General features: G+C 49.6%; 2 protein-coding genes across 3 annotated transcripts in view; one reads left to right on the forward strand and one right to left on the reverse strand.

Annotated features, from left to right (window-relative positions):
• LOC134958461 (uncharacterized) overlaps window positions 1-13,812 on the reverse strand; it is an 88,941-nt gene that overhangs the window by 38,100 nt on the left and 37,029 nt on the right. The gene's annotated exons all lie outside the window — the stretch shown is intronic.
• The window catches only part of LOC134958463 (uncharacterized), a 69,664-nt gene continuing 65,507 nt past the window's right edge, over window positions 9,656-13,812 (forward strand). The window contains exon 1 of one of the 2 annotated variants that reach the window (XM_063941091.1): window positions 9,656-9,722. The gene's annotated coding sequence lies outside the window, so the exon portion shown is untranslated. The remainder of the gene's footprint in view (window positions 9,723-13,812) is intronic. The other variant, XM_063941089.1, reaches the window with a different exon arrangement.

Consider the following 13,812-nt stretch of genomic DNA (forward strand, 5'->3'; position numbering starts at 1 on the left):
ACATGTAGTTTTTTCACACCCACATAATACCCTTTTTTGTGGTACTTGTAGTATCAGAAATATGTAACACCTCCTTCATTGCCCTTAACATGTAACTTGTGGCCCTAAAGGAAAATACGTTTGTTTCTTCACCGTCGACACTGGAGTCAGTGTCCGTGTCTGTGTCTATGTCGACCGACTGAGGTAAATGGGCGTTTTAAAGCCCCTGACGGTGTTTGAGACGCCTGGACAGGTACTAATTTGTTTGCCGGCCGTCTCATGTCGTCAACCGACCTTGAAGCGTGTTGACATTATCACGTAATTCCTTAAATAAGCCATCCGTTCCGGTGTCGACTCCCTAGAGAGTGACATCACCATTACAGGCAATTGCTCCGCCTCCTCACCAACATCGTCCTCATACATGTCGACACACACGTACCGACACCAGAGGCGTAACTAGGGTTTTTGGAGCCCAGGGCAAGATCAATAATGGCGCCCCCCCCCAAAAAATTTTTTTTTTTTTCTTAATAAAATAAATTAATAAAATGATAATGAAAAAAAAAATACAAAAGGAAAGTATGTGCAGATGCCACCGGTGTCACTGCATATAAAGATGTCAGGGTGTGTATGTATGTGTATGTAGGTGCAGTGGTCGAAGTTGAATTTTTGAAGGTGGAATGAAAGAGTGCAGATAGCAATTATGCGCGCGCCAAAGGCGCGCGCGCTCCGGAAAAGGGGCGTGGTCACTCAAAAGGGGCGTGTCCTTCCGTATAGTAGGACCCCTTATACTATCTAGTACTGGTGCCCCTTTCACATTATAGCACACGGTATGAGCCGAAATTCACATTATAGCACACAGTATGAGCCGAAATTCACATTGCCCCACACGGCATGAGCCGAAATTCACATTATAGCACACAGTATGAGCCGAAATTCACATTACCCCACATGGTATGAGCCAAAATTCACATTATAGCACACGGTATGAGCCGAAATTCACATTATAGCACACGGTATGAGCCAAAATTCACATTACTCCACATGGTATGAGCCAAAATTCACATTTCCCCACATGGTATGAGCAGAAATTCACATTTCCTCACATGGTATGAGCAGAAATTCACATTACAGCACACGGTATGAGCCGAAATTCACATTACAGCACACGGAATGAGCCAAAATTCACATTACCCCACATAGTATGAGCCGAAATTCACATTATAGCACACGGTATTAGCCAAAATTCACGTTACAGCACATGATATGAGCCAAAATTCCCATTATAGAGTTAGGGGATCCTACCCCCAGAATTAACATGGCCTGTGGGGCACTATGATGAGGGGAGCCCACCCCCTTAATAGACTAATTGCAGAGTTTAGCAGCGGAAGGGCTGCAGCGGTTTCTCACCCCAAGCTGCGGCGCTTCTGCCACCTCCGACACTCCACATCTTCGGCACCACCCGGGATGCAGAGCACCGCACCGGGTATGCACCCTTTTCAGTGTGGCCTGCTGCGCTCCGAAGGGGTTCTTGTTTCATGCTGCAGGATCCCGATGTGCGCCTTCCTCCCCGCTGTTACTGTCACGGTAAGCATTAGTATCGTTTACCGCAGAGGCCATTTTCTGAGGCATATGTGTTAAACCTCAGGAACTGAGATGCCCTTCTCACCATACAGCTGTGTGGCCGAGCCGGGCGGGGGGACAGCCAGCAGCAGCATGCCGGATATCAGCTGCAGAGGGTGCGGGCTGTACATACTTGGGGCAGCTGGATATTCAACAGTGCTGAAAGCCTCCGGAGCCCGCACCCCCGGAGCTGCAGTACACCGGCAGAGGACACCCATCCCCCGAACCCTGCGTAGCCCAAAGCCGGAGATCAGCAGCATGTTGAACGCGGAAGCAGAAGCTGCTTATTGCCGGTCAGCATGCTGCTGATCTCCGGCTTTGGGCTCCGCATGTGCATTACAGCCCCCACCCTCGGCTGCTGATATCTGGCATGCTGCCCCTGCTGCTGGCTTTCCACCCGCCCGGCTCGCCCACCCAGCTGGATGGTGAGTAAGAAGGGCATCTCAGTGCCCGTGGTTTAATACATATCTCTCTTCGGTAAATGGCCATTAGTACATCCCACACACACTGATTACACACACACAGACTGGCCACCCCCAAATCCTACACACACCCACTCAGACTACACACACACACACACACACACACACATTCTCATACTTTCCTCTCCCCCACACACACACTGGACTGCAAAAATTTACACACACTGACACTGTTCCACACACACACAATTAACACACACACTCACACTGTCCCACACACACAATTAACACACACGCACACTGTCCCACACACCAGTGGCGTGCGGTGAGGTCAGTGGCGTGCGGTGAGGCACTACAGCCATAATGTCCGCCGAATCCTGTCGATGAACCCTACCGCCACCGAGCCAATGCCCGCCACTGCCTCTGAGCCGATGCCACCACCAATGGCTTACAAATTCGCCCACCATCAACTGACCCAGCCCTCCGCCACTAATTTGCAACTCAGTCCAAAGTTGCCAATGCCCGCTGCATGCCTGCTCATCATACTTGTGATGTTGTATTGTACATTTTTATAGAAAAAAATAATAATCAGTGTTTGGGACTGGGAAGGGAGTGGGAGGAGGACATGAATGCAATTTTGTTGTCCAGGGTTTCCATTAACTTAATGGAGAAGGGTCTGAATGGGTTAAAAATGTAAAAAAAAACTGCATGAGGTCCCCCTCCTAAGTATAACCAGCCTCGGGCTCTTTGAGCCGGTCCTGGTTGTTTAAATACTGGGAAAAAATTGGACAGGGGTTCCCCGTATTTAGACAACCAGCATCGGGCTCTTAGTCCGGTCCTGGTTCCAAAAATACGGGGGACAAAAGATGTAGGGGTCCCCCCGTATTTTTAAAACCAGCACCGGGCTCCACTAGCCAGGGACATAATGCCACAGCCGGGGGACACATTTATGTAGGTCCCTGCGGCCGTGGCATTACCCCCCCAACTAGTCACCACTGGCCGGGGTTCCCTGGAGGAGTGGGGACCCCTTAAATCAAGGGGTCACCCCCCCTCCAGGCACCCAAGGGCCAGGGGTGAAGCCCGAGGCTGTCCCCCCCATCCGTGGGCTGTGGATGGGAGGCTGATAGCCATGTAAGTAAAAAAAGAATATTGTTTTTTGTTGTGGAACTACAAGGCCCAGAAAGCCTCCCCCGCTTGCTGGTACTTGGAGAACCTCAAGTACCAACATGCAGGGAAATAACGGGCCCGCCGGTACCTGTAGTTCTACAACAGAAAAAATACCCAAATAAAAACACAACTCACACACCGTGACAGTAAAAATTTATTAAAGCACACTGACACACTCACACATACTTACCTATATCCCACGCCGGTCACGTCCACTTGTCCAGTAGAATCCAATAGGGGTAGCTGTAAAAATGAGAGACACATTACTTACCTACATCCCACGCCGGTCACGTCCACTTGTCCAGTAGAATCCAGTAGGGGAATCTGTAAAAATGAGAGACAGATTACTTACCTACATCCCACGCCAGTCACGTCCACTTGTCCAGTAGAATCCAATAGGGGTACCTGTAAAAATGAGAGACAGATTACTTACCTACATCCCACGCCGGTCACGTCCACTTGTCCAGTAGAATCCAGTAGGGGAATCTGTAAAAATGAGAGACAGATTACTTACCTACATCCCACGCCAGTCACGTCCACTTGTCCAGTAGAATCCAATAGGGGTACCTGTAAAAATGAGAGACAGATTACTTACCTACATCCCACGCCGGTCACGTCCACTTGTCCAGTAGAATCCAATAGGGGTACCTGTAAAAATGAGAGACAGATTACTTACCTACATCCCACGCCAGTCACGTCCACTTGTCCAGTAGAATCCAATAGGGCAGGGGTTCTCAAACTCGGTCCTCAGGACCCCACACAGTGCATGTTTTGCAGGTAACCCAGCAGGTGCACAGGTGTATTAATTACTCACTGACACATTTTAAAAGGTCCACAGGTGGAGCTAATTATTTAACTTGTGATTCTGTGAGGAGACCTGCAAAACATGCACTGTGTGGGGTCCTGAGGACCGAGTTTGAGAACCTGTGCAATAGGGGAATCTGTAAAATGAGAGACAGATTACTTACCTACATCCCACGCCGGTCACGTCCACTTGTCCAGTAGAATCCAATAGCGTTACCTGTAAAAATGAGAGACAGATTACTTACCTACATCCCACGCTGGTCACGTCCACTTGTCCAGTAGAACCCAATAGGGGAATCTGTAAAAATGAGAGACAGATTACTTACCTACATCCCACGCCGGTCACGTCCACTTGTCCAGTAGAATTCAATAGGGGTACCTGTAAAAATTAAAATGATACTTACAAACTGCAATCCACAGGAGGAGAGAGAGAGAGAGAGAGAGAGAGAGAGAGAGAGAGGGGGGGGGGGGGGGGGAAGAGACTAACCTGCTGCTGCTGCCGGGGAGACCGGCACACACTGCAGGGCCACGACGGGAGGACAGAGCCGGCGGAGGAGGGGGAGAGCCGCACACCGCCGCTCCTGTCAGCGGCAGCGGAGGAGGATGGGGCGCACACTACAGACGCCAATAACCGCCGGGACAATTAACACACACACACACAATTAACCCACGCACACTGTCCCACACACAATTAACACACACGCACGCACACTGTCCCACACACACAAATATCACACACGCACACTGTCCCACACACAATTAACAAACACGCACTGTCCCACACACACACAATTAACACACTCACACTGTCCCACACACACACACACACACACTTAACACACGCACACTGTCCCACACACACACAATTAACACACACGCACACTGTCCCACACACACACACAATTAACACACACGCACACTGTCCCACACACACACACACACACACACACAATTAACACACACTCAAACTGTCCCACACACACACAATTAACACACTCACACTGTCCCACACACACACACACAATTAACACACTCACACTGTCCCACACATACACAATTAACACACGCACACTGTCCCACACATACACAATTAACACACGCACACTGTCCCACACACACAATTAACACACTCACACTGTCACACACACACACAATTAACAAACACGCACTGTCCCACACACACAATTAACACACTCACACACACACACACACACAATTAACACACACACTGTCCCACACACACACAATTAACACACGCACACTGTCCCACACACACACACAGTCACACACACACACAATTTACACACACTCAAACTGTCCCACACACACAATTAACACACTCACACTGTCCCACACACAATGTCACACGCACACTGTCCGACACACACACACTTAACACACACACACACACACAAAATGTCCCGCACCCCCTTCCCGCTCACCTGCACTTACTGCTGTTCAGGGCAGGGGCCGCACGCCCCCCCCCCCCGAGGTCGCGCACGCGCATGCGCGCACCTCCGCGATCGCGTACACACAGACACTTTTGCAGGGGGGAGTAGGGGGAGGCTCCTGGCTGCCGCTGCCTGTCTATTGTGACAGGCACAGCAGCCGGGGAGACAGGGAAAGCGCCGCGGGTAGCGCCGGCGGAATCCCTGAAGCATGGGGCGAGTGGGCCGTGCAGGTGCCGGTGGCGCCCCCCTCTGTTGGGGCTGCCATGGCGCCCAGGGCACGTGCCCTGCTCGCCCCGTGCTAGATACGCCTCTGACCGACACACAGCACACACACAGGGAATGCTCTGATAGAGGACAGGACCCCACTAGCCCTTTGGGGAGACAGAGGGAGAGTTTGCCAGCACACACCAAAACGCTATAATTATACAGGGACAACCTTTATATAAGTGTTTTCCCTTATAGCATCTTAATATATAATCATATCGCCAAATAAGTGCCCCCCCTCTCTGTTTTAACCCTGTTTCTGTAGTGCAGTGCAGGGGAGAGCCTGGGAGCCTTCCCACCAGCAGTTCTGTGAGGGAAAATGGCGCTGTGTGCTGAGGAGATAGGCCCCGCCCCCTATTCCGGCGGGCTCTTCTCCCGGTTTTTCTGAGACCTGGCAGGGGTGAAATACATCCATATAGCCTCAGGGACTATATGTGATGTATTCTTTTTAGCCAGAAAAGGTATTAACATTGCTGCCCAGGGCGCCCCCCCCAGCGCCCTGCACCCTCAGTGACCGTTGGTGTGAACAGTGCCGTTTCTTGCGGCGGGCGAGCCGTGCAACCGCACGGGGCGCCCGCCGCGGCACTTCATCATACTTTGAAACCCCCTTCTCCCTCCTCCCGAGTGCCCAGCTCGGGGGGCGGGGTTTCGCAGAATGACGCGATTGCGTCGTGACGTCACGACGCAAACGCGTCATTCTGCGAAACCCCGCCCCCCGAGCTGGGCACTCGGGAGGAGGGAGAAGGGGGAGCCGCGCAGACGAGGAGGGAGAGGCGGCTGAAGAGCGGCGAGAACCGCTACAAATGTAAGTCAGCCCCTCTCCCTCTCTCTCCCTTTCTCCCTCCCCACCACCTGCAGTAATGTGTAAAATGGGGACCTGTCTGCCTTAATGTATAAAATGGGGACCTGTCTGCCTTAATGTGTAAAATGGGGACCTGTCTGCCTTAATGTGTAAAATGGGGACCTGTCTGCCTTAATGTGTAAAATGGGGACCTGTCTGCCTTAATGTGTAAAATGGGGACCTGTCTGCCTTAATGTGTAAAATGGGGACCTGTCTGCCTTAATGTGTAAAATGGGGACACCTGTCTGCCGCAGTGTGTAAAATGGGGACACTTGCCTGCGTACTGTGTAAAATGGGGGCACGTGTCTGCCGCAGTGTGTAAAATGGGGACACTTGCCTGCGTACTGTGTAAAATGGGGACACCTGTCTGCCGCAGTGTGTAAAATGGGGACACTTGCCTGCGTACTGTGTAAAATGGGGGCACGTGTCTGCCGCAGTGTGTAAAATGGGGACACTTGCCTGCGTACTGTGTAAAATGGGGGCACGTGTCTGCCGCAGTGTGTAAAATGGGGACACTTGCCTGCGTACTGTGTAAAATGGGGGCACGTGTCTGCCGCAGTGTGTAAAATGGGGACACTTGCCTGCGTACTGTGTAAAATGGGGGCACGTGTCTGCCGCAGTGTGTAAAATGGGGACACTTGCCTGCGTACTGTGTAAAATGGGGGCACGTGTCTGCCGCAGTGTGTAAAATGGGGACACTTGCCTGCGTACTGTGTAAAATGGGGGCACGTGTCTGCCGCAGTGTGTAAAATGGGGACACCTGTCTGCCGCAATGTGTAAAATGGGGACACCTGTCTGCCGCAATGTGTAAAATGGGGACACTTGCCTGTCGTACTGTGTAAAATGAGGACACTTTTTCCTGCCGCAATGTGTAAAATGGGGGCACGTGCCTGCCGCAATGTGTAAAATGGGGACACTTGCCTGTCGTACTGTGTAAAATGGGGACACTTTTTCCTGCCGCAATGTGTAAAATGGGGGCACGTGCCTGTCGTACTGTGTAAAATGGGGACACTTGCCTGCCGTGCTGTGTAAAATGGGGTAGCGTGCCTGCTGTAATGTGTAAAATGAGGACTTTTTTTTTTTTAATATCCTGTGGTGGCCGTGTTGATGAGATCAGATGAGGCCACGCCCATCTTAACAAAGCCACGCCCATTTTAATGAGGTCACGCCCCTTACCGGGAGCGCGCGCGCCTTCGGCGCGCGCATGCTTTTCCTCTTTATATCTATGGGGGGGGGGGCGCATTTTTAAATCTCGCACTGGGAGCCAAATTGGCTAGAAACGGCCCTGGGTGTGAAGTGTGCTGAGAGCAATGGCGCACAGCTGCAGTGCTGTGCGCTACCTCATGAAGACTGAAAAGCCTTCAGCCGCCGGTTTCTGGACCTCTTCTTACTTCGGCATCTGCAAGGGGGTCGGCGGCGCGGCTCCGGTGACCCATCCAGGCTGTACCTGTGATCGTCCCTCTGGAGCTAGTGTCCAGTAGCCTAAGAAGCAAATCCATCCTGCACGCAGGTGAGTTCACTTCTTCTCCCCTAAGTCCCTCGTTGCAGTGAGCCTGTTGCCAGCAGGACTCACTGAAAATAAGAAAACTATCAAAAACTTTTACTCTAAGCAGCTCTTTATGAGAGCCACCTAGATTGCACCCTTCTCGGCCGGGCACAAAAACCTAACTGAGGCTTGGAGGAGGGTCATAGGGGGAGGAGCCAGTGCACACCACCTGATCCTAAAGCTTTTACTTTTGTGCCCTGTCTCCTGCGGAGCCGCTATTCCCCATGGTCCTGACGGAGTCCCAGCATCCACTAGGACGTCAGAGAAATTGTATTATTGTCGGAGCATCTCCCTATGCTGACAGGGATGTTCCCTACTTATTATGTACCTTTGATTAGTTTATACAGTTTGTATTGTATCTAAGGTACGTTGTGCCTTTACAGGACAGTACCCTCCTACAGTGGCGCACCCAGGGGGGGTTTCCGAGCACCCGGAAACCCCCCTCCACTATAAATTTTTTTTTTTTTTTTTTTTAGCTGCATGATTATTATTAATGGCTGTCTAGCGTCCTCTGCAGCCTGCTGTCTTCCTGGTGGCACTTGTAAGTGCAGTAAAAGTTTACTTTATTTTAATTATAGTACATATATATCCATGTGCATACATATATACACATGTATATACATACATACATATAAACACACACACATATGATATATACATGTGTATATATACGTGTACTGTATGTGTGTGTGTATATATATATATATATATATATGTATGCATGTTTAATATGCTATGTATATGTGTTTATGAATGTGTGTGTATATATATATATATATATATATATATATACACGGTATATATATGTGTAGATATGTATTATATATATATATATATATATAGATAGATAGATAGATAGATAGATAGATAGATAGATAGATACCCTTGTAGTAGCCGGCACTCGGAAGGCCTCCGTGGGCTTTCTGGCTCAGGTGCCATCCTATGAGGTTTCCACCTCCATCACTATCCCATGTAAAGAAGGCGGCACTCAGAGACTTGAAGGTGCAAAAGAATATTTAGTAAACAAGCTGCAGAGTTACATCAACGTTTCGGGGCGCGCAGCCCCTTCATCATCCTGATGAAGGGGCTGCGCGCCCCGAAACGTTGATGTAACTCTGCAGCTTGTTTACTAAATATTCTTTTGCACCTTCAAGTCTCTGAGTGCCGCCTTCTTTACATGGGATATATATATATATATACACAGACACACTAGTTTTACGGACCCAGCATATACTGGGTCACCTCAGTCCCCACCCCCGTGATTGGCTCCACCCAGTTCTGGAAACCCCCCCATGCAAATCCTGCGTTTGCCACTGTCCTACTTGTTCTACCTTTGAAGAAAAGATTGGTGTTAGAAATCTGGTGTTATGTTTCCCCGTCACTAGGGGTCGCCAGGGTTCCTGATTTGTGAGCTTCAGTTATGGATCTGACCAGAGGTGCTGCCCTCCTGACTCTGTTCTGCTGCCAGGTTTCAGGTAATTAATCAGTCATTACCGGCAGGAACTACACCTGATACCTTACTATTTAGTTTGCCTGGTCCCAACATTCTTTGCTGGGTCATTAATGTTTTCTACTATGGTTTCCACTGAGTTCCTGAGATTTGTGCCTGCTTAGCCAAGAAACTCTTGGTATGTTCTCTGGATTATATCTGTATTGTTATGTATTCAAGTTTTTCTTCATTCCCAAGAATATCTGCTTTGTCTAATATGACTACATTATTACACTTACCTGCACTCCCCTGCCCTTGTACACACATCTGTATTTTGGGAGACATCAAAGTGGGTGATGTGTGGCCACAGAGTTGCATTTCTAAGCAAAGGAAGGAGTCGGAGCAGACATATGAGTCGCTCAGTGCTTCCCTGATGACAACTTAAATAACTTATTCCCGTGGACAGGGTCGGTGCTAGGGTGTTCGGCGCCCTCCTGCAAAATATACATTTGCGCCCTCCCATACTTTACATGTAGGGTCGGGGGGTTACCATTGCCTATTGGGCCCCTGAGCTGCAGGAGATCCGTGCAAGCCTATGGATGTGAACTCTCTGCCCACACACACTCTGTGCAGCGCTAGTTATGGCTCTGCACACAGACAGTGGCGTAACTAGACATTTTAGCACTGTGTGCAAGAGAGGGCATCGGTGCCCCCCCCCCACCCGTATGTAAAATAGGGGCAGTGCGCGCCACAGGCGCGCAAAAAATATATAGGGGCGTGGCTTCATGGGGAAGGGGTGTGGTCACAAAATAATACCAATTCATATTACATATTATAGTAGTCTCCATTATTCAAACTACGCCGCACAGTAGCACCACTACACCAGGTAGAGCCCCTTTTACACATTATGGCGGACAGTGTCCCCCTTTTTACATATTACGGCGGACAGTGTCCCCCTTTTTACACATTACGGCGGATAGTGTCCCCCTTTTTACACATTACGGCAGACAGCGTCCCCTTTTTACACATAATGGCGGACGGTGTCTCCTTTTTACACATTATGGCAGACAGCGTCCCCTTTTTACACATTACGGCAGACAGCGTCCTCCTTTTTACACATTACTGCAGAGAGTGTCCCCCTTTTTACACATTACGGCGGACAGTGTCCCCCTTTTTACACATTACGGCAGACATCATCCCCTTTTTACACATTACGGCGGACAGAGTCCCCTTTTTACACATTACGGCAGACAGCGTCCCCCTTTTTACACATTACGGCAGACAGCGTCCCCCTTTTTACACATTACGGCAGACATCATCCCCTTTTTACACATTACGGCGGACAGAGTCCCCTTTTTACACATTACGGCAGACAGCGTCCCCCTTTTTACACATTACGGCAGACAGCGTCCCCCTTTTTACACATTACGGCAGACATCATCCCCTTTTTACACATTACGGCGGACAGCATCCCCCTTTTTACACATTACGGCAGCCATATACACCACAGCCCTCCACCAAGCACACATGTAGTACACCACAGCCACCTCTCACACACTCATCTACACCAGCCCTGCACACACTACCTGGCACACTTAGTTACGGCTCTGCACACAGATACACACATACATACATAAATACACACACACACACACACACTTTCTCTCTCACACTCTTTTTACATCCACTTACCACAATCTTGCTGGCCAGATCTTCAGTCTGCTAGCATGGTCCGGTGTAGTCCCGCCCCCTTGGTCCGTGTAGCTCTGCCCCCTTTCGTCAGAACGGACAGTGACACTCCTCTTACTGTCACAGGGGAGAGAGGAGAAGGAGTCATGCTGCCGGCGCTGCTGCGGCTGCCTGTCAGTGTGACAGGCGCAGCAGCAGGTGGGACAGGACGGCGCTTCAGCAGGGATGCAGAGCAGTGAAGGCGCCTCTCCTGCCCGGCGCCTACCTGCACTGCATCCCTTTGCTGAGCGGGTAGCGCCGGGCCTGCCCGTGGATCATCCTCTCCTCCTCCGCACACTCCAAAACATTGGCCTCTCTAGCACTGTCCTTGACTGGTTTACCTCTTACCTCACTAACCGCTCCTTCTCTGTGTCTGCCTCCGGCACTACCTCACACCCTTCCGTCCTTCCTATTGGTGTCCCTCAGGGTTCTGTCCTCGGCCCCCTTCTGTTCTCCCTGTACACCTCTTCCCTGGGTGCACTCATTAACTCCTTTGGCCTTCAATACCACCACTATGCTGATGACACACAACTCTACCTCTCCTTTCCTGATCTGTCCCCCTCTGTCCTCTCTCAGGTTTCACGCTGCCTCTCCGCTATCTCCTCCTGGATGTCTGAGCGCACTCTGAAGCTCAAGATGGACAAAACTGAACTCATTATCTTTCCCCAAGCCAGAGTAATACCCCCTACCAATATCACTATCACTGTTGACAACACCACCATCTCCCCTGTTCCCCATCTCTCACTCTTGACTCCTCCCTCAAGATTTTGCCCATGCTGCACCCCTTCAGTAGAACGCGCTCCCCTGCTCCATTAGACTCTCCCCGACCTTGCAAAGCTTTAAACGGGCACTTAAAACCCACCTATTCATCAAAGCGTACCCTTCCGATGTATAACCTAGTCCTGAGGCTGCTCCTCCATCCCCCTGCCTCATGCCTTGAACATCTCTGCTTTGCTTACATACCGCCATCAGTCTACCTCCCGCTTGCTTGCACATTATGTCATCTGTCTGTCGCCCCTTCCCACTAGATTGTTAGCTCTTCAGAGCAGGGCCATCGTTCCTCTTGTTGTCAAAGCCCTCTTCTCGACATATTTCACTTGCAGCTCTCTCCTACTCAGCGACCATCTTTACCCGCTTTCAGTGTCGGACTGGGGCATGTAAGGCCCACCGGGGGGATGCAGTGGTAGGGGCCCATGTTTAGGGATGTGGCCAGTCTGCAGAGGGGGTGTGGCCTGCCACCTCATTGGTTTGACTAACCATTAGAGAGTGCAACATCTGGGACCCTTCATAAATATATATATAGTAAATTCAGCTGCTGCATGCATGATAATGTACCAGATTAATAACAGATTCCTAACAGCAATGCACTGTAGAAAATACACCATAGTCCAGTATAAGGTAACATTTCTATAATGTATAATTCAAGTGCACAGTCTAGAACCTGATCCTTAGAGCATGAGATGGGGCCCCAGGCAGTGGGGCCCACCGGTTGTTTCCCCAGTACCCCTGTGGGCCAGTCTAAGCCTGCCCGCTTTTTCTCCTGCTGGTAAAGGCTCATCTCTATCTATTGCAACAAGAAAGAATTCTCCTGTAAGGCGCCGCAGAGGAGCAGCAAACGGATAGTACCTGATAGATCACCAACCTATACAAACAATAAAAAAAAAGAAAAGGTACGATCTCACTGTTTGCGCTCCAAATGTCCCTTCACTTGAATAATCCTCACGTTGACGGTGAATACATGAAACAAAAAATATAAAACACAATATAGTGTGATACTGTTGATTCAAAGAGTTCTTTCTCCCTTGTGCAGTGGAGAAACTAAGTGATGGAGAGAAAGTCCCAATATAGATCAGACGTCCACCTTCTTATGGGGTCACCCGAAATGATGTGTTGATAACTTGACAAGGGGTTCTTACATGTATGCTTACTTGTAAACGTATAGTAGAAAACACGTAAAGGTTTCTTTAGAGGAATCACTTGCTTTCTCTTTAAGCCATAAGATGTGGATGAGTGCCACTCATAGGGAATGTGATGTGGAATTAAGAAAGGGGAAGCCAAGTTAGGACAAGATAAAGCCCCTTTTATTTAAAATACAAATAAACAGACAGCCAATCGTACCCAGAGTGGGAAACAGAGATGGATTCAGCTGACAAGGTTACATCCGGATATAACAAGGTCATATGTTCCCCTCAATGAGTACACTGGTGAATAAACTTCAAAATGACACTGTGTCGACGCGTTTCGACGCACTGCGGCGTCTTTTTCAAGATAAAACAGTGTCTTTCACACTGGTGTGCAGCATCTCATCTCTGGTCAGCTGTATAGCTATACAGCTGACCAGAGATGAGATGCTGCACACCAGTGTGAAAGACACTGTTTTATCTTGAAAAAGACGCCGCAGTGCGTCGAAACGCGTCGACACAGTGTCATTTTGAAGTTTATTCACCAGTGTACTCATTGAGGGGAACATATGACCTTGTTATATCCGGATGTAACCTTGTCAGCTGAATCCATCTCTGTTTCCCACTCTGGGTACGATTGGCTGTCTGTTTATTTGTATT

This window comes from Pseudophryne corroboree, chromosome 9 (assembly GCF_028390025.1).
Source record: "Pseudophryne corroboree isolate aPseCor3 chromosome 9, aPseCor3.hap2, whole genome shotgun sequence".
Classification (NCBI taxonomy): domain Eukaryota; kingdom Metazoa; phylum Chordata; class Amphibia; order Anura; family Myobatrachidae; genus Pseudophryne; species Pseudophryne corroboree.